Genomic DNA, 19,365 nt, shown 5'->3' with positions numbered 1-19,365 from the left:
GGTAGTAGATGCCGATACTAATGACTCATTCTCAGCCTCATCAATGTTATCCGATCCTACATCTCGTGTTGCACCCACCTCTTCCAATGTTTGCCTCTCAATATCAAGAATCTCATCTTTAGTAAACAATGGAGGTTGCTCATCTTGTCTTGTCCAAATGCTATAAGGATCTATCTCGTCCAAATCAATGGGGTCATCTAATTTGTTGTCTACCCTTGTGCGTACCAAAAGGTTGTATTATACAAAGACAAGATCATTGAGGTGTTTTTGAGGTAATTTATTCCTCTTCTTCATCTGGATGGCCTCAAACAAGCTCCAATTGTGTTCATAGCTGGATACACTATAAGGTTGGCACAAAATGTGGAGGGCTAATCTTTGGAGATTTGGGGTATTTACACCCCAATTTGTCTACCACGACTCTACAAAATAAAATATTGAAGAGTTAGAAAGAAAATTCAAAACATATTTTTATCAAATTATCAATAGTTATAGATTTGAAATTAGTATCTTGCAGGGTTGCAGTGAGACACATCTTCCGCCCCTTGGGATGTGTCTTGGGGATTGAGACACATCTACAACACTCAGTATGTGGTTGGGGACATCCCTACATGTAGGAGAAGGTCTACCACAGTCTCCACACATCTTTTGATGTCTCCAAGCCAAACAAAAAATCGAAAATTTACACGCCAAAAAGAGAAAGATGTCGATGAAAGAGAAAAAGGACACCATGGAAAGAAAAGAGAATTCTGCGGGAAGGAAGAGAATGCCATGACTAGGAAGAACAATGCCATGACAAGGAAGAACAATGTTGCAACAAGGAAAATGTTGCCAGTATTTGCAATCGCGTGGGACATGATTCTTTGAGGCGGCATAAACATTTGTTTGGCTAGTGTCAACGTACTTTTTGGAGCAAACTTCAATCATTTTTAACTCGTGAGGCTATATATCCACCCTATTTGTTTAAGATTGGTCTACAAATTTGCAAATTTTCTCTATTCTTGGAATAGTTGTCCAATATCATTTTTTAATTTTTTGTGCCTTCCATTTTTTATGAATATGAAACTTAAAATTTATACTAGAGCCTTTGATGTTCTCTTAGTTTATTGAATTAATTTTTTTTCGATAGTAGAATTACTTTGTCATAGACATTTTGTTTTGAAACTCTATCAAATGAAACTTTGCTAGTTTGTTATGGTTCATGAATTTTGTTTGCATAACAAACCTTCCAAATAGACTTGTAATTATGACAAACTTGCATTCCAACTATTTTTTAAAAAATGGCATAATTTCACATCAAATCTAATAATTTTATATTTTTCCATGTAGAATATTAGGTGGAAGAAAACAAGGCTTGTACCAATTGTGTAAGTATTATGATCGTGTTTTGTTGACGTGGCTAAAGTCGTATTACCAACTCCTTTGGGTCAAAACATAATAGAATTTGTGAGCAATCCCATTCTCTCTTGCATAAGGAAGTTCCAGTGCTACTAAAACGATCACTACGAAACAACCTCAAGGTTCACTTTGTCAGGTCTTGACTACGGGATGGCTCAATGGTCAATGTATCTTCTTGGTAGACACAAGGGGACTTACATTATTGGATATAATATGATTTTTGGTTTATGCAAGGTCCCTAAGACTCTACAGGTCTTGATTTCATCAGATAACTCATAGGCATGATGCTATTTTTACAGTTTGCAACTTTCAGATTTTCTAAAAAAGGGAAAAAGAGAGAGAGAGAAAGAAAGGAATACTAATTACTCTATCTAAAATAACATATTTGGATAAATAAACTGAGATCTCAAAATAACCATGTTTTACTTTGCCAGTTACAACACAACTAAATAAAACTTAGTGCAATCTTCAAAGGTAGAAATAGATTTTCAAGTTTTTAGACACTAGCGCTGAATTTAAACATTCACCCATCTTGCATTTAACAATCGAACTAAGTATATGAGCAAGTTCAGACTAACCACACAGAGGGATTGACAATCAACCAATCCTTAATGGTATGAACTTAAGACCTCTATCAAATATAAACCCAAATATACTAGTTGAAAGTAAAATGCATAACATAAATTAAATGGTGAAGAGAACTATGCACTCACAAGAGTAAACAACAACTTTAAACTCCATTAATTCTGTGTATATTTCGACAGCGTTTTTGCAACAATCCAAGAACTTCTTACAAAATAAGGGAAAACCAATCCCCTTTAAATAGATTTTCAAAATTGGATGAATGGCCCAGATTTAATCATACAAGTGGTCCAGATTCATCCCAAAAGGAATGGCTGCCCATACCTAGTAGATAGGGAACATACCTCCCTACCAACTATCAACTAACTATCAACTACCAACCATAAAGTTGTCTCCCAAAAACTGCACTTGCACGGAGCTCAAAATCTGAAGAGTGTACTTGGATAGTTGGGGAGAAATAACTAACCTTGGGAATGCACTTTTTACCATCTCAAGATAGATATTTTCCCCTTTTACAATAAAAAGTTATTTTCTCCATTTAAGTACATCCAGATATCCTTGCTTGCTGCACGCTCTGCCCGAACATGATCTTGGAATTTTATGCAGATGGAGCTTATTTCGTGAAGAGGAGGCATAGGTGGGCTATTCATCCTGAAGCTAAAGGGCTATTCATCCTGAAGATATCAAAAAGCAGGGTGGTGATTTGCAGCAGTTGGTCTCTAAGAGAACTTGAGACAGATTTCAACCGGGAAGTATGGTGCAGGAGCACCTACCTATGAAGACATGAACCAAGAATAAGATGATTTTCTATTAGCTAGAAGCAATGTAATAAGACCCTATGGGAACTTTTTGTAATTTAATGTCCTAGGAATGTGACAAGTTTGTCCAAGTTTGGGTCAAATTGTCATCTAGGGTCTGGTAGAGCAAATTGAGTCAATAAGAGTCACAATGGTCTAAATTGAGGGATCAAGTGACCACAAGACTATTAGAGTCGTTTTTGATGTTTTATAATCAATTGTAATCATTTTGGGGGACTATGATAGTCTAGAGTCTAAGTTGGTCGAATTATGCAAAAGTTGTCATATTGTCAATTTGTTATCATGACAATTTTGCACTTTTTGTAAGTTGTGATTCTCCAACGGTTAGTCGGTTTGAAAAAAAGATGGAGGAGGTTGAGGTCATTTGGGAAACACCTTTAAAGGCCCCAAACACTGAAGAATGTATGTTGGTTATGTTGCTTGATTTGGGAAAGGAATTTGAAGCATCAAGAACTCTTGGAAACTCGAAAAATCGTCTGATTTCTATTGATCGCATACTGAAGGTGGATTGGTAAGAATGTTCATGACATAGATCCTGCAATTAGATTGTTTTACCTTTGTTTTGCATTCAGTGTGGAGTCTTAAAGTGATCACTGCCCCATTTTACAAGCAGATCTTTACCGGGTAGCCGAAAACCCATAAACCCCTAGGGTTTGACTGCAATAATCGGTTTTGGCCTATCAATCTTTAATTGAACACTCTGCTGTTATTGGAGATGATAGGCCACTGTATTATATGTCAGTACCCAAATCCATTAAGAGGATACAACAGGGCGAAGAGGATGGAGAATTAACCTAGGTCTGGCATCTTTATGTGACAGACCGGTTTGATGAGTGTAGTGTGTGAGAATTGAGAGGTAGACCACTGGGAAAGGGTTTGAATGTGGTGTAAGAGTATTTTGGAGGTTTGCATAATATTTCATGGTCAGTGGTGGTCATCCTTTAGGAGAGTCTAACTAGTTTGTGGAAGGCATTCAGTCAATAGGCCTAATAGCCCTATTAGGACTGTTAGTGTAGTACAAGTTGGGATATCTACAAGTTCACCCGGTACCGGAAACCGAGTTATGGTTTAGAACTCCCAAAAGGGTATTTGAAAACATAATTTGTTTGTCTAGATCCTCGGGGTGTCAAAAGTTATCATCAGATTCTTTCAAAAGGAGACCTAATAGCAACCGGTTCAGGTTTGTGGGCGAGTGAGTCAAAATTGATGTTCCAGTGGATCTAAACCATGAAATCCTGTTTCATTTGTGTTAAGGTGTTGTGAGAACACCCCTTCAAGGATTGTTGTATTGAATTGGTCAAGTGGGCCATTCAAACCCTAAAGTCTAGTAGTAGCCCACTCATGTAAGCAAAGGTGTGTTTGGTCACACAAGAACTTGAGAAGTGTTAGTTAACTTTAAGTGGACATAGTGGAGCCTTGGGGTTTTCCAAGGTGTTGTTTGGTGTCATTGAGCCATTGTTTGACTTGGAGATTGTGTAAGGATCATTGGAAACAGGGATCACCGGTTGAGTCCGTGAGCCTTAGTGAGTGGTTAGTTCAAGGTCACCTCCTTCCGGTTTGTTGCCTCCTCACCATATTGATATCAGAGAAGGATTTTGAAGATCACTTGGGTGGTCTGGTCTTTGTTTATGTCAGAGGAGTAGATTGAAAGAGGTGCTAAGAGAATGCCTCCTAACAGTATGTCGCAAGATGCAGTGAAGAAGTTGATTGAAGAGATGCTTGAGTCCAAGCTTGAAGAACTGAAAAAGACTAAGGATAAGGAAGAGGAGATACCTACAGATCAGAGGGCATTTGTAGATGCCTTGAGGTCAGTCAATAGGGACACCATTGATGGGTTGCGTATATATAGTGGAAGTATGGAAGCAAAAGAGGTGATAGATTGGATTGAGGCATTGACCAGTCATTTTGAGTACAAAGAAATCCCTGAGGATAAGAGAGTTAAGTTGGAAAAAGCAAGGTTGAAAGGGTATGCTCTTACATGGTGGAACTATATACAAGGGGAGAGAGTTAAGGAGGGAAAAAGTATGATAACCTCCTGGGAACGGATGAAGGCTAAAGTCAAGGCACAATTCATGCCTATTGATTATGAAGTGCAGATGTATAGAAAATTGCAGAACCTCAGACAGAGAGACATTGATGTGAATGCATATACGGAGGAGTTTCATAAACTCAGTCTCAGATCAAAGAGACAAGAAGAGGAGTCAGAGAAAGTGGCCAGGTACTTGAACGACCTAAGGATGAACATCCAAGATGAGATCAACATCTTGGCACCGGAGACAGTGAACAAGTGTTTTCAATTGGCCCTGAGGGCAAAAGAGAAACTAAAAAGAAGAAGTGAGTAGAGCAATAGAGGTAAAGGAGGGAGAAGTTTCAGAGGCAGAGGTAGTTTTGGAGGAAGAAGTCCTAACCGAAGGTCTAGTGGTGAGTCTAGCCAAGGAGAGCAAGTTGGGGACTCAAGTAGTAGAGGAGGCTACCGTGGGAGAAGACCTAATGGAAGAGGTGGGACAAATGGATTAGGGAGAGGATCCAAGTTGTCCAGTATGAGATGCTACAACTGCAATCAGATAGGGCACCTGACCTACAAGTGTCCAGAGAAGGCCTCAACTTCTCATGGTGGTGAGAGGAGAACCACCTTGACTCAAGAAGATGCAAGGAGTGTGACATCTCCTAAAGTGAATTTGACATCAGAAATGGGAGAGAACTTGATGATCAAGAGGACATTGCTCAAGGAACCAGTGAAGACTAAGCCACCCCAAAGAAAGGCTTTGTTCAGAGTCAATTGCAAGATTCAAGGTAAGGTTTGTAAAGTTGTCATAGATTCAGGGTCTATTGATAACATTGTATCTTTGGAAGCACTAAACAAGTTCAACTTGGGGAGAATACCCCATAGTTGTCCATATAGGGTCAGTTGGTTGAACAAGGGGCAACACATACTCATCAATGGACAAGCATGGGTAGAGTTCAGTAATGGGGGGTACAAGGATAAAATTTTGTGTGACATGCTTCCAATGGATGCTTGCCATCTTTTGCTTGGCAGACCATGGCGGTTTGACAGAAAGGCTCATCATGATGGAGAAAATAATGCTTACTCTTTCCAAGAGGATGGTGTGACCTTTAGGATACAATCAGTGGTAGAAGGGGATCCACAACATGTAGGATCTAGTGTGATGATGGTAGGAGAAAAAGAATTCCTTGATACAGTAAAGGAGGAAGGTGGAGTAGGTTTTTCTTTGATTGTGAAGCCCAAGGAAGAAAGGAAGAAGGGTGTGAGTGAGGTAGGACCTAAGGAGGTCAGGGAACTGCTAGACCGGTATAAAGGAGTGGTTGCGGAAGGTATACCTGATTCCTTGCCGCGTATCAAAGATATTAGTCATCAGATTGATCTCATACTTGGAGAAGTACTTCCTAACAAGGCAGCATATAAAATGATCCCACAACAGAATGAAGAGATAGCAAGGCAAATTCAAGAGCTCCTAGATAAAGGGGTGATAAGAAAGAGCCTTAGCCCATGTGCAGTGCTTACTATTTTAGCCCCAAATAAGGATGGGAAATGGAGGCTTTGTACTGACTCTAGGGATATCAATAGGATAACCATCAGATATAGGTTTCCTATTCCAAGGATAGAGGACCTAATGGATTATTTAGGGAGAGCTACCTATTTCTCTAAAATTGATCTCAAGAGTGGGTACCATCAGATAAGGATAAGAGAGGGGGATGAATGGAAAACTGCATTTAAAACCAATGAAGGGTTGTATGAGTGGCTTGTGATGCCTTTTGGTCTTTCCAATACCGCTAGCACCTTTATGAGACTAATGAATGAAGTGTTGCAAAAGTTTATAGGGAAGTTTGTGGTAGTCTACCTTGATGACATATTGGTGTTCAACAAGAGTAAGGAGGAGCACTTGAAACACTTGGAGGTAGTCTTGAAGCAGCTGCAGGAGCAGAAGTTGATGATAAATTTAGAAAAGTGTGACTTCATGAAGCAGGAGTTGGTATACTTAGGTTTTGTCATCTCTAAGGGTGACTTGAAGATGGATTCTTCGAAGGTAGAGGCTATTTTGAACTGGTCTACACCTAAGACAGCAGGAGAGGTAAGAAGTTTTCATGGTTTGGCAACATTTTATAGGAAATTCATTAGAAATTACAATGATATTTGTGCATCTATGTTAGAAACCATCAAGGGTGGTGGTAAGGTGAAGTTTGTGTGGACCAAAGAAGCAAATAAGAGTTTTGAGTGTTTAAAACAAAAGGTTGCCAAGTACCCAGTCCTAGTATTGCTTGATTTTAGTAAGGTCTTCACCATTGAATGTGATGTAAGTGGTTTGGCTATAGAAGCAGTATTGAGCCAAGAGGGGAGACCCGTGACCTTTTTCAGTGAAAAACTAAATGAAGCAAAGAGGAAGTATTCCTCATATGATTTAGAGTTGTATGCCATGGTACGAGCTCTAAAAAAGTGGAGGCATTACTTGCTTCCTAAAGAATTTATTGTGTATACTAACAATCATGCTCTTAGTTTTTTGAATGGACAGGAGAAATTCAGTCATAGACAATTGAAATGGGTTGAAAGTCTTCATGCATACGCCTTCATCATTAAGCACAAGAAAGGGGTAGCCAATAAGGTTGCAGATGCTCTAAGCAGGAGGGTTTTGACAGTGCAAGAAGTACAATTGCAGAGTATGGGTGTTGAAGCACTCAAAGGATTGTATGAAGAGGACCAAGATTTCAAGGAAATGTATAAGGTATACTGTGAGTTTGCAAATGCTTTTCATGGAGAATTTTTTGACTACACCTTGCAGGATGGTCTTTTGTTCAAAGGGTGTCAGTTATGTATTCCTAGGTGTTCAATGAGGGACAATGTAGTAAAGGAGAAACATAGTGGTGGTTTAGGAGGTCACTTTGGGATAAATAAGACTTTGGACCTAGTTAGGAGATTTTACTTTTGGCCAAAGATCCAGACTGATATCAGAAAGTTTGTGGAGAGTTGTATTGTGTGTCAGAGAGCAAAGGGGGTCTCAACCAATGCAGGATTGTATCAACCTTTGCCTATACAAATAGACCATGGGAAATTTTGAGTATGGACTTTGTGATGGGATTACCCAAGACAAAGACAGGTCATGACAGTGTGTTTGTTGTGGTAGACAGGTTCCGCAAAATGGCTCACTTTATTCCTTGTAAAACCACAAATGATGCTAGTTATATTGTAGGATTGTTTTTCAGAGAGATTGTTAGAATCCATGGGTTGCCTTTGAGTATTGTATCTGACTGGGACAGTAAGTTTGTAGGGCATTTTTGGAGAACCTTGTGGAAAAGGTTTGGTACAAATTTGTCTTTTAGCTCAGCCTATCACCCTCAGACCAATGGCCAAACTGAAGTTGTGAATAGGTCATTGGGAAATCTTCTTAGGTGTTTGACAAAGGAGCATGATAGTAGTTGGGATGTGGTGATACCTTAGGCAGAGTATGCCTATAATGATTCAACAAAAAGGAGTATGGGTTTGAGTCCTTTTGAGATTGTGTATGGGAGTCATCCAAGAGGAGTTTTTGAATTGAGAGATGTCCAGGGGTTGGACAAAAGGAGTGGACATCCCGATGAATTTGCAAAGGCTATGAAAGAGGTGCATCAACAAGTCAAAGATACCTTACAACAGAACAGTCAAAAGGTTAAGGCAAGAGTGGATCAACGAAGGAGAGATGTGCAGTACCAAGTGGGTGACATGGTCATGGTTCATCTTAGCAAGGACAGGTTGCCCAAGGGAAGCCATAGAAAGTTAATGATGAGAAGAATTGGACCATGTAAAACTTTGGCTAAATATGGTCCTCATGCTTACAAAATTGAACTCCTTGATGATATTGCTATTTCACCTATATTTAATGTTTCTGATCTCACATTGTATAGGAATTTTACTGCAGGGGAAAGTGCAGGTGAATTTGTTCAGGAAAGTGAGGAGTGGATAAAACATTTACCACCTAAGGAACCGCGTAAGATGGAGTGCATTTTGGATAGTAGGGAAGCCAAGAAAACAAGGCACGAGACCTATTTTGATATCAAAAAGAAGGGTGGTGATTTGCAGTAGTTGGTCTCTAAGAGAACTTGAGACAAATTTCAACCGGGGAGTATGGTGCAGGAGCACCTACCTATGAAGACATGAGCCAAGAATAAGATGATTTTCTATTAGCTAGAAGCAATGTAATAAGACCCTATGGGTACCTTTTGTAATTCAATGTCCTAGGAATGTGACAAGTTTGTCCAAGTTTGGGTCACATTGTCATCTAGGGTCTGGTAGAGCAAATTGAGTCAATAAGGGTCACAATGGTCTAAATTGAGGGATCAAGTGACCACAAGACTATTTGAGTATGTTTTAGAATCAATTGTAATCATTTTGGGGGACTATGATAGTCTAGAGTCTAAGTTGGTCGAATTATGCAAAAGTTGTCATATTGTCAATTTGTTGTCATGACAATTTTGCACTTTTTGTAAGTTGTGATTCTCCAATGGTTAGTCGGTTTGACAAAAAGTTGGAGGAGGTTGAGGTTGTTTGGGAAACACCTTTAAAGGCCCCAAACACTGAAGAATGTATGTTGGTTATGTTGGTTGATTTGGGAAAGGAATTTGAAGCATCAAGAACTGTTGGAAACTCGAAAAATCGTTTGATTTCTATTGATTGCATACTGAAGGTGGATTGGTAAGAATACTCAGGACATAGATACTGCAATTAGATTGTTTTACCTTTGTTTTGCATTCAATGTGGAGTCTTAAAGTGATCGCTGCCCCATTTTACAAGCAGATCTTTACCGGGTAGCCTAAAACCCTTAAACCCCTAGGGTTTGATTGGAATAATGGGTTTTGACCTATCAATCCTTAACTGAACTCTCTCCCGTTATTGGAGATGATAGGCCACTGTATTATATGTCAGTACCCAAATCCATTATGAGGATACAACAGGGTGAAGAGGATGGAGAACTAACCCTAAGTCTGACATCTCTATGTGACAGACCGGTTTGATGAGTGTAGTGCGTGAGAATTGAGAGGTAGAGCACTGGGAAAGGGTTTGAATGTGTTAGAAGAGTATTTTGGAGATTTACATAATATTTCATGGTCAGTGGTGGTCATCCTTTAGGAGAGTCTAACCAGTTTGTGGAAGGCGTTCAGTCAATAGGCCTAATAGCCCTATTAGGACTGGTAGTGTAGTACCGGTTGGGATATTTCCAAGTTGACCCGGTATCGGAAACTGATATAAGTTATCACCCGATTCCTTCAAAAGGAGACCTAATAGCAACCGGTTCAGGTTTGTGGGCGAGTGAGTGAAAATTGATGTTCCGGTGGATCCAAACCATGAAATCCTATTTCATTTGTGTTAAGGTGTTGTGAGAACACCGCTTGAAGGATTGTTGTATTGAATTGGTCAAGTGGGCCATTCAATCCCTAAAGTCTAGTAGTAGCCCACTTATGTAAGCAAAGGTGTGTGTAGTCACACAAGAATTTGAGAAGTGTTATTTGTCTGTAAGTGGACATAGTGGAGCCTTGGGGTTTTGCAAGGTGTTGTTTGGTGTCATTGAGCCATTGTTTGACTTGGAGATTTTGTAAGGATCATTGGAAACAAGGATCACCGGTTGAGTCCGTGAGCCTTAGTGAGTGGTTGGTTCAAGGTCACCTCATTCCGGTCTGTTTTCTTCTCATCAGTAATCATTCCGTGATGCCAACACTCATGAGAACTTCTAAGTGTATAGAAGCATACTAATAGCCTCAACTTTTGGCATTGGGTTGAGCTGAAAGTGTCAAGTTTTTGAACCCATACTTTAGCTTAGTCTTCCTAGAGCCATCATAGTAAGGAATTAATAATTTGCCCACCTTCCCCTGCAAGTCCTAGTTATGTTGTCTACTTCCTCTATGGGGTCTATGTCTCATTCTAAGATCCATGTAGTCATGGAAGGACATTTTGGCTTGGAATTCAAGATTGGGATCCCTCCAATCTTGTAAGATTTGATCTTGTAACTCTTGTTGTGTTGGTTCATTATTAGCTTGGGGGTTATTCCTTGGTGGGAAATAAAGCATTAAGTGTCTTGAGCTAGCTGATCCATGCTTGGCTCGTTGATTAACTACCTTATCATTAGTTGAAGTTTGAACAATCCCCATTTCCGTTGTTCTTGTCTTGCCTATTGTTAGCCCCATTGTCACCTCCGTTGTTATTGTTATTGTTGCCCAATATATGTTGTGCCGTCATGTTCACATCTAAGATCTGAGCAATACTTTGCTATAGTTCACGCTGTGGTCTAGCCAAATCATTAAAAATATCCCCCATGCTTGGTTTTTCATTATCTCTTTTTATCTCTGTGTTCTCTTTCACCCATGTTTATTTCATCCTGTTCAACACCTACTACTAAAGGATCAATATCACTTGTTCCTTGCTTGTGGACAAATCCCGATGTAATCCAAGGATACCCAAATAATTTCTCCCTCTACAACTTGAGGGATCTGCCATTGTTAAAGTACCCTTGTTCTTTTTCACTTATAGGAAACACAAATTAGCATGAAAAACTAGCTCTGATACGAATGTACTATGCACTCTATATTTTTTTTGCTTTGTTTTTTGAATGCTGAAATTTGTGGTTTTCAAAGACTATAGAATGATGCAATAGTGGTAATCTCTGCAATGATGCTTAGAGGAAATAAACACCCATATATTCAAAATTTTGAAATATGCACAAGCTGGACATCACTTTGAGATTTATTATAGAGTATGGACCAGCAGGCTAGGGTTTTGACAATGCCTCCAAAACCTCTCCAAACCTGCACTTTTTCAATTGGCAATTATTTCTTTTTGTTTAGCACACCTAGGCACCTCCTTTCCAACAAATAACCCACTCAAACCCTTGGTGTCTCACTTCCTCAAATCCCACATCCCTTTTGTATTTGTATGACTGTTGTTGTACGTTTTATCATTCACCGAACATTAGAATAAAATGCCAAAGACACTCTATCCTCTCTTGAACAAAATCACCACATATGCTAAGATTGCGAGAAGATCATATGGCGATTTTAAGGTTTCTTTTGTCAGGTCTTGACATGTGGATAAGCTCAATGGGCGTTGTGATATGCTGGTAATAGACAAAGGGACTTACGCTTGGCTCGTTCAATTCACAATGAAGGTCTAGGCAATGAAGCTCTATCGTTTGGGTCTTGGATCATGGACTTCAAGAAACTAAAAAGGATTTAGAAGTTCTAATCTATTCCTAAGAATTCCAGAGATGGTATTGACTAGGTGAAACCAATAACCACGCTTTGCTTCGCCACACTAGGACAACTACACAAAGTGGGTGCAATCTTCAAGGGATGTGCTTATGATTTTCACATCATGAATAACTACCATCAATCGAACAATATTTATCAATACAGAAGTTAAGCATCCACAAAGTAAGCTCAGACTAACTTTACACAATGAACAAAAATCATCTGTTCATCAAAAGTATGAGTGGAAGATTCACCATAAATCAATACTTATCAGATCTTGCATTTGTCTAACATACACGAAATAAAATCTAAACTATGATGAGGGATAAGAACCATGCAAACTCCAAAATAAGAGAAGTAATCACCATCAATTTGAACAATACATTAGTTATTGCTTTGGTAGTAAAAAAAAACAATTTGCTTATCTCAACATGTTTTGCAATATGCTCCCATGTTTTAGGAATGAGGGGTGAGCTCAATTAGGCTCTTCAATTACAATTCAATGGCCAGGATTGATTTTGAATCAACGGTCTAGATTACAAAATAAAACCCTAATTAGGGTTTGTTACAACTAACTGCCTCTCGACCAATAAGAAAATTACATTTGGGAACACTTGTCCTTCTGCTAAATATAAACCAATAATAAAAAGGAAAGTCGTTGCATTGTGATGTATGCCTTCTAGAAGCTTTTGTGGATAAATCAGGTTCATTGAACTTGGACTTGTTGACTTGTAACAATCTGATTGGTTGGAAGATGAAAAGGCACCACCTCAGCGTGTTGATGTTGTCCTTGATCACTTTTTTTTCTTCGACGTGCTTGCCTTAGAATATCTTTCCTTGCTAATGACTGTCTTTTGCGCTTTCTTCTTCCTCGCTTTCAAGATTTTGATCTTTTCTTCTCGCTTGCATTTGAACCTTTGAGATTTGAAATCTCCCCTTGGAACAAATGTTTGGACTTGAAGTTATTTAAAATTTCCTTTTCTTGATTGCTTTGAAATTCCTTCTACTTGAACTGGATTGATGTTATTCCTTTGGATTTCCTCCAATTTGTGTCAAGGAATTGTCTAAGTATGGAAATTTGTTTGGAATACTCCTCTAGTCTCCATTTGATTTTGATTGGGAGCTTGTCTTCAATTCCTCAGGAGATGAAATCCTTCAAGAAGTTGCCCAAATTGCTTCAATAGGTTTGGGATTATAGGTGAAATCCCCCAAGAAGTCTGAAATTCTTTCCTATATTTTCACTAAGTTTGAGGACTTCTCTTTCTTGATACCCTGAAATTCTTTCAAGTGCCTTGAATTTTGAGAAGAATTCCTCCGTGCTTTCGCCACAAATGGAGGAAATTGGAATTTTCCCTATGAAGTGTTTCCCTTACAGCCAAATTTTGGCTATTCAATTTCATTTTGTAACACCTTCATGCGGACCTTTCAACTTTAGCTAATATTTTGGCCATCTCTATGCCCGGACGAACTTTGCTTGTGGATTTGCCTTCAATTCTTTGGCTTGTTCTAAGTAAGGTAGACTCCATCCTTTGGACAAGGATTTTTATCCATTTCCTCTTTACTTTTCCTCTTTGTTCTTCTTCATTTTTTCCTCTTTATTGTTGTGAAAAATTCCACACAGCCATTTTTTGTTTCCTCTTGGCAAATTTTCTACCCTTTCATCATGCCAATTTTATCTAAGTGTCATGGCGGTCATCCTTCTATTATGCTTGAGTAGACTTTGCATGTTCCATGCCAAATGGAGGGTGGAATTAATACTTGTTTGGCCATTGTGCATGGCGGACTTCAAGACTTTCATGCCACATTCACTTGTTCTTGGGTGGACTTCATGTTTATCTTGCGAAAAGGTGGGCGGACTTGGCACTTGTTTAGCCTTTTTGTGCTTTAGAGGTGGCAGACTTGAAGAATTCTTTGCCATTTCTCCTTTCTAGCTGGGCGGAGTTTAAGTCTCTCATGCCACTTTGTTTTAGTGCATGGCGGACTTGGCACTTGTATTGCATTTTACCTTGGTGGACTTCAAGCTGACCAGCCATCCTTCAACTTAGCATAGCGGGATTGAACAATGTTGTGCACTTGATTATGCTAGGGCGGGCTTTGTAATTGTCAAGTCATTGTGCATATGTTAGGGCAGAGTTTGATGTTTTCATGCCACTTGACCTAGGTGGACTTCAACACTTCTTGGACATATCCAACTTGGGTAGGGCGGACTTTGTGCTTGGCAAGCCAAGTGCTAGGGGGAGTTCACTCTTCATTTGCCATCCCTCTTGGGCGGACTTGGATGTTGATTGGACGTATCTTGCTAAGGAGGGCGGACGTATCTTGCTAAGGAGGGCGGACTTCATGACTATCTAGTCAACTCCACACTCTTCCTTGGGCGGACTTCATTGGTCTTTGTGCCATGCTATCTCTGGGCGAAATTGATAGTTATTTTTGCTTATGGTGAACTTTAGGCTCTTTGGAGGGATCTTATAGCTTGCACGCTGTTGACGTGTTTGAAATTGCATTACTGCAAACTCCATACGGCCAACGCAGAATAGAATAGCCAACTGATTATCCTACTCTCTCTTGAGATAAGGAAGTCTCTAATGCTGTTTTCTAAGTTTGATCAAAGGAGACTACCTCAAGGTTTCTTTTGTCAGGTCTTGATTGCGGGATTTTTCAGTGGCTTGATGTGTTTATGTTGGAAACACAAGGGGGACTTACGTTAAACTGGTAATTTATAGATAAGTTCCTTGGAACTTTTATGATCTTTCTATCGGATGATTTCGGTTAAGTTGATACTATTTTAATAAGACTGCAGATTTTCTGAATAAAAAAGGGGAAAAGGGGGGGAAGGATGGAGAGAGAGAGAGACATGAAATGTAAATTCTAACTAAAATAGCGAATTCAGTCAAGCAGACAGACACCTCCAGAAAACTAGATTAAACATCACCAGCTGCTCGAGCACAATGTTTGCATAAATCCAGTGCAATCTTCAAAGGAGAAACTAGATTTTCATATTATCAAGTACGATATTAGAATTTCTACATTCATAGTATGTATTTGATAACCGAACTAAGCATGAAAGGTCCAAATTAACCATGCGGAAAGAAAGGCAATCAGCCGTTCCCTAACGGTGTGGACTACAAGGATTCTATCAGATGCTTGATTGAAAAACGCTATGTAAAATAAATAGACATAACTGAAAGATTTCTAAGTTAAGTGAAGAAGGAGACCATGCACTCACAAGGAAACTTGAAAATAGTCTTAATTCTTTGCATTAATTCCTGTGAATTTCTCCAGAGCTTTCGCAACAATCCAAGAACTTCTTACAAAAAGAGGGAAAACCAGTCCCTTAAATAGGCTTCAAAAAGGATGAATGGCCTAGATTTAATCTAAACAAGTGGCCCAGATTCATCCATAAAGCATGGCTGCCTATATCCATAAATGGGAGGCAAATATCAACAACCACCCCAAAATGGGCAATAACTACCCAAAAAGCGATAATTACAACAATTTGAAATAATCAAAAAGGTGCATCAAATAAAGCTTTACATTTGTTGACCAAAAGTCAACTGTCACCTTTGTGTGCAAAAGTGCACTTTTAAGATTTAGAGGGAAAAAAACACTTTTGAGAAATTACTTTCTCTATTTCGGTCTCACTCCTTTTCTAGAAATTGGTCCTCGCCATGCAGGTATTCCCGCCATAAATCACGACCTGTTGCCCGTTCCTCGCGAACGTATTCCTGGAACTTGATACACAACTGGAAGAGCAGACTGAATGGAGGCATGGGAGGATGGCGAATTTTGTATTGCATGCCCTCGAGATACTGGTCTACGTGCTTTAAACCGTCCTTCTAGCTGGAGCGATTACGCTCAAAGCATAATATGTCTGAATGGAACTGACCAACAAAACTCAAGTCCTTAGTGGAATAGGAAATCTTATCCGTCCTCAATCTTTCTTCCCAGTCCGGCTGGATTGCATTATCGGACAAGTCGTTTATCCATCTTGAAACCATTGATCGGAGGATGGTCTTACCTAGTTCTTGCATGTTTCCGAGAATCACTTCACATGCGTCACTTTCTTTATCAATAATTTCTTTGGTGTCGTTCTTCATGGTGATGGTCCAGTACCACTCCTTAAGAACACTGATGCTATGAGGATCTAGGATGGCGGATAATGTAGGAATTTGCGCGTGTGTCCAGAAAAGAGCTCTCATGAGGGGAAGGGTAGTGGCTGCCACTTTGTGCATGTGAAGGGATTCCTTCTTTACCTCCAATAACTTGACTAGAGTGAGCTCTTGATGGAGGGCCATTTCTTTTACTTCTTTAAGGATCTGCTCTCCCTTTTTCTTGATGTCTTGCATCCATTCCTTGACGGCCTTTGCGGTGTCCCGCACTCCTTCAAATTCAGTTGTGGTCCTTTGCACCAATGTTGTCGGGGGAATATGGGATTCGGAGGGATTGTGCAATGGCCTTAGCAGTTGATTGATGTATCCTTTGGCTTGCTCAGCACGGGCCCAATACATGTCCTTTTCAGCTATGATCTCTTCGAGCTGCCTGAGTATATTCTGCACCGAATCCTTAAATTCTTCCTTTTCTTGCTCTTTGGTAGCTCGTCCGATGGGGACAATTGTGATACTATAATCTGCTAGTGTTATCTGATCTGCTGGCTTGTCTACGGGTGGGGTGGCAATATGAAGAGTGCGGTTCCTTTGTTCATCTTTGGTCACTCTAGAATATGCCTTGGGCTTTTTCTTCCCCTTAGCTTTTGCTTGATCCATACGCGAGAAGATATCCTCTAGATCAATGGGCGGTTTGGTGGCGGCCTTGCGTTGGGCTCTGGCAATCAACCATTCTTGAGGCACTATTTGGGTTGATGATAAGGTCAAGTCAGCATTTTGTTCTCTAACGTTCTCAACTGACTGACCACAGATTCGCAGCTGCCCTGCCATCGGAGGAGTGAAAGAGGTGTGAAGCCCTTTGCTTGCAGCTGAATTCTCCCCTATTTCGTTGAACAACTCCCTGACATCTTCATGTGATGGTCGTTCTTCAGCTCTTTCGAGCTCATGAGTCTCATCTATCCTTTGTTCTCCTTCGACGGTGGAGTCATCTTTGGCTGTATGTTGGAGCAGCAACTCGTGACGGCTCTGTTGAGTAGGTTCATGCACTTTGACTCCCTGGGTGGATGGAATTTCTCCTTCTTCTATTTGGTTACCCAGTTCGGTCAATTCGAGGGCTCTTAGCTCAGTGTCCAGCACATCGGGCGCAGGAGGATCATTGGTTTCAAATGCATCGATGTCGCTTTGGGAAGGCGAAGCAGGTATACAATCCAATTCTACAGCATCGTCGGACGAACTGGGATCTTTTGAAGATGAAGTGACCTCTGGCCTCTTTATAGGAATCTTTTCCCTTCTTGTTCTTTTGGACGTCCGAGTCCCTCTGCAAGCCTTAGCCTTCTTCCTTTTCTCTGGTTTCTCAGTTCCTTCCCGGGGTGCACTAGATGTTCCTTCATCTTCTGAAGACTGAGAATTGAGGCTGCCCATTAAGTGGTAAGTGAACTGGACTCCCTCATGGACTAGCCTTTCGATCTGCTGATGCAACCACTGATCTGTGTACCTTGCTGGGGCTGCCATGACTGCCTCAAAATCAATGATTGGGTCCTGGGACCAATCAACGCCTGGCAAGAGATGCCTTACTGCTTCAAATTCTCGGACCTGGAGGCAATTCCCTGAATCCGTGAGCTGATCTGGGACCCGACGGTATTCAAAGAGTCGCATCTGCTGCACACTCAGTCTAGAATATTCTCGTCGCCTGACCTCATAGTCATCAGAGCAATTCTTCCAATAGTCTTCAACTGATTCCTTTGCTCTGTATCTTCTTCCATAGGCTCTTTTTGCCAGATTATCATGATCGGAATATTTTCTTGGAAAATGGTCCTGTAGGCCATAAGAGGCCAGCTCTGCAATGGACTCCTCTGCTAGGGTAGGGGTCTTCAAGTGGACATCATGGTTGCCTATGATCATAGGAAATGTGAATCCAGCCTGCTTGCTTTCTCGGAGTAAGATGCCGGCCGGGCGTGACTGCCTTGCAACCTCCATAAGAATCACTTTGTCGGTTGGGTACCGTGGAAGTCGGAGAGGGGCACCATCGAAGCCAGCTATTCGGATGTAGGAAAACCTTGGGAACTGAATGAACCAGGCTCCATACCTCTATACTAAAGTAGTGGCTTGCTCCGAGAGCCTTATGTGTAACCCTCCTTGCATTAGCCTGACCAGGCGCATTGTGAAGGTGTCATTGACGCGTTCATACTGACCAACTGCATAAGTCAGGCTGTTCTTTTCCCTCTGAGCTATATCTTGGTAGTGCAGCTGCGGGTAACAATCATAGACTTTCACCTGACCGGGCCCATTCCTGATTTCACCTTTCATTATCAATCCTGGCAGCGGCTGGTTCTTGGCGAACATATAGACCAAATAAGAGGTCATGGTGAAGTACTTCTTCGTTTCGAGCTCAATCAGCTGAGTGTGGATGTTATCGCTTATGATCTGGGCCCAGTCAAACTTAGACTTTTCGGCGAAGACCTGCTCTGTAAAATAGAACATCCATTCTTCAAAGTAGCTGGACTTAGGAAGTCCCATGACTCGGCTGAGTAAGGTGACCATATCCCCATGTTCATTTTGAAAATCACTCCTGGGGGTCTTTTTCACAATTCTGGCACTTGAAGGTCTTTTCTCCTTGAACCATTCTTTGTCGATCAGTGCCTTGCATCGAGCCAGATTCATATCATATGCCCCTTGTGCTTCATCTATGGTTGTAGCTGTGGGATTTTCTGGAAAGGGGATGTCAAATGCATCACCAATGGCCTCAGGGGAGAAGTCGGTGATGGTCATATTCTCGAGGAGCACTAGTCTGGAATTCGGTTCATAATGCCAGGCAGTCTCTACTATTAAATCATAGTTTTGTATTGCTGGAGGAAATCTCGCCGCTTGGGCGATGCCACTTTCCACCATCTGCCTAGGCCTGCCATATGTGTTGGGTGAAAAGACCCGATTCCTGAAGTCCTGAATATCGATATGGCCAAGGTTGGTATCACCAATGTTGTCCCAGACGCTCTGAACCTTCGACTCCCTCAATCCTCCCCTCTGATATTGATACTTCATCCTTTCAACCTTCGCGGGATATCTGATTTGGATGCTCGTGAGGTCTCGGCTGCAGTAGGCGTTTTTAATGATTCCACCGCCGATTTAGGCATTTATCCTGCACAACCGGACGCGGATTACGAGGCGATACAAGAAAAGTAATGCGGGTTAGATAGCAAAATGCTCCAGCATGCCGGGATTAATTTAAAATTTAGATTGGA

The 19,365-nt window shown here is 40.7% G+C and overlaps 1 protein-coding gene across 3 annotated transcripts in view; it reads left to right on the top strand.

The window, feature by feature from the left end:
- LOC131041705 (uncharacterized) overlaps nucleotides 1-19,365 on the top strand; it is a 158,807-nt gene that overhangs the window by 98,605 nt on the left and 40,837 nt on the right. The window lies entirely within an intron of this gene.

This window comes from Cryptomeria japonica, chromosome 11, assembly GCF_030272615.1.
Source record: "Cryptomeria japonica chromosome 11, Sugi_1.0, whole genome shotgun sequence".
NCBI classification, from domain to species: Eukaryota; Viridiplantae; Streptophyta; class Pinopsida; order Cupressales; family Cupressaceae; genus Cryptomeria; species Cryptomeria japonica.
Note: the sequence above shows the minus strand (reverse complement) of the source record. Positions and strands in the feature narration are given on the sequence as shown.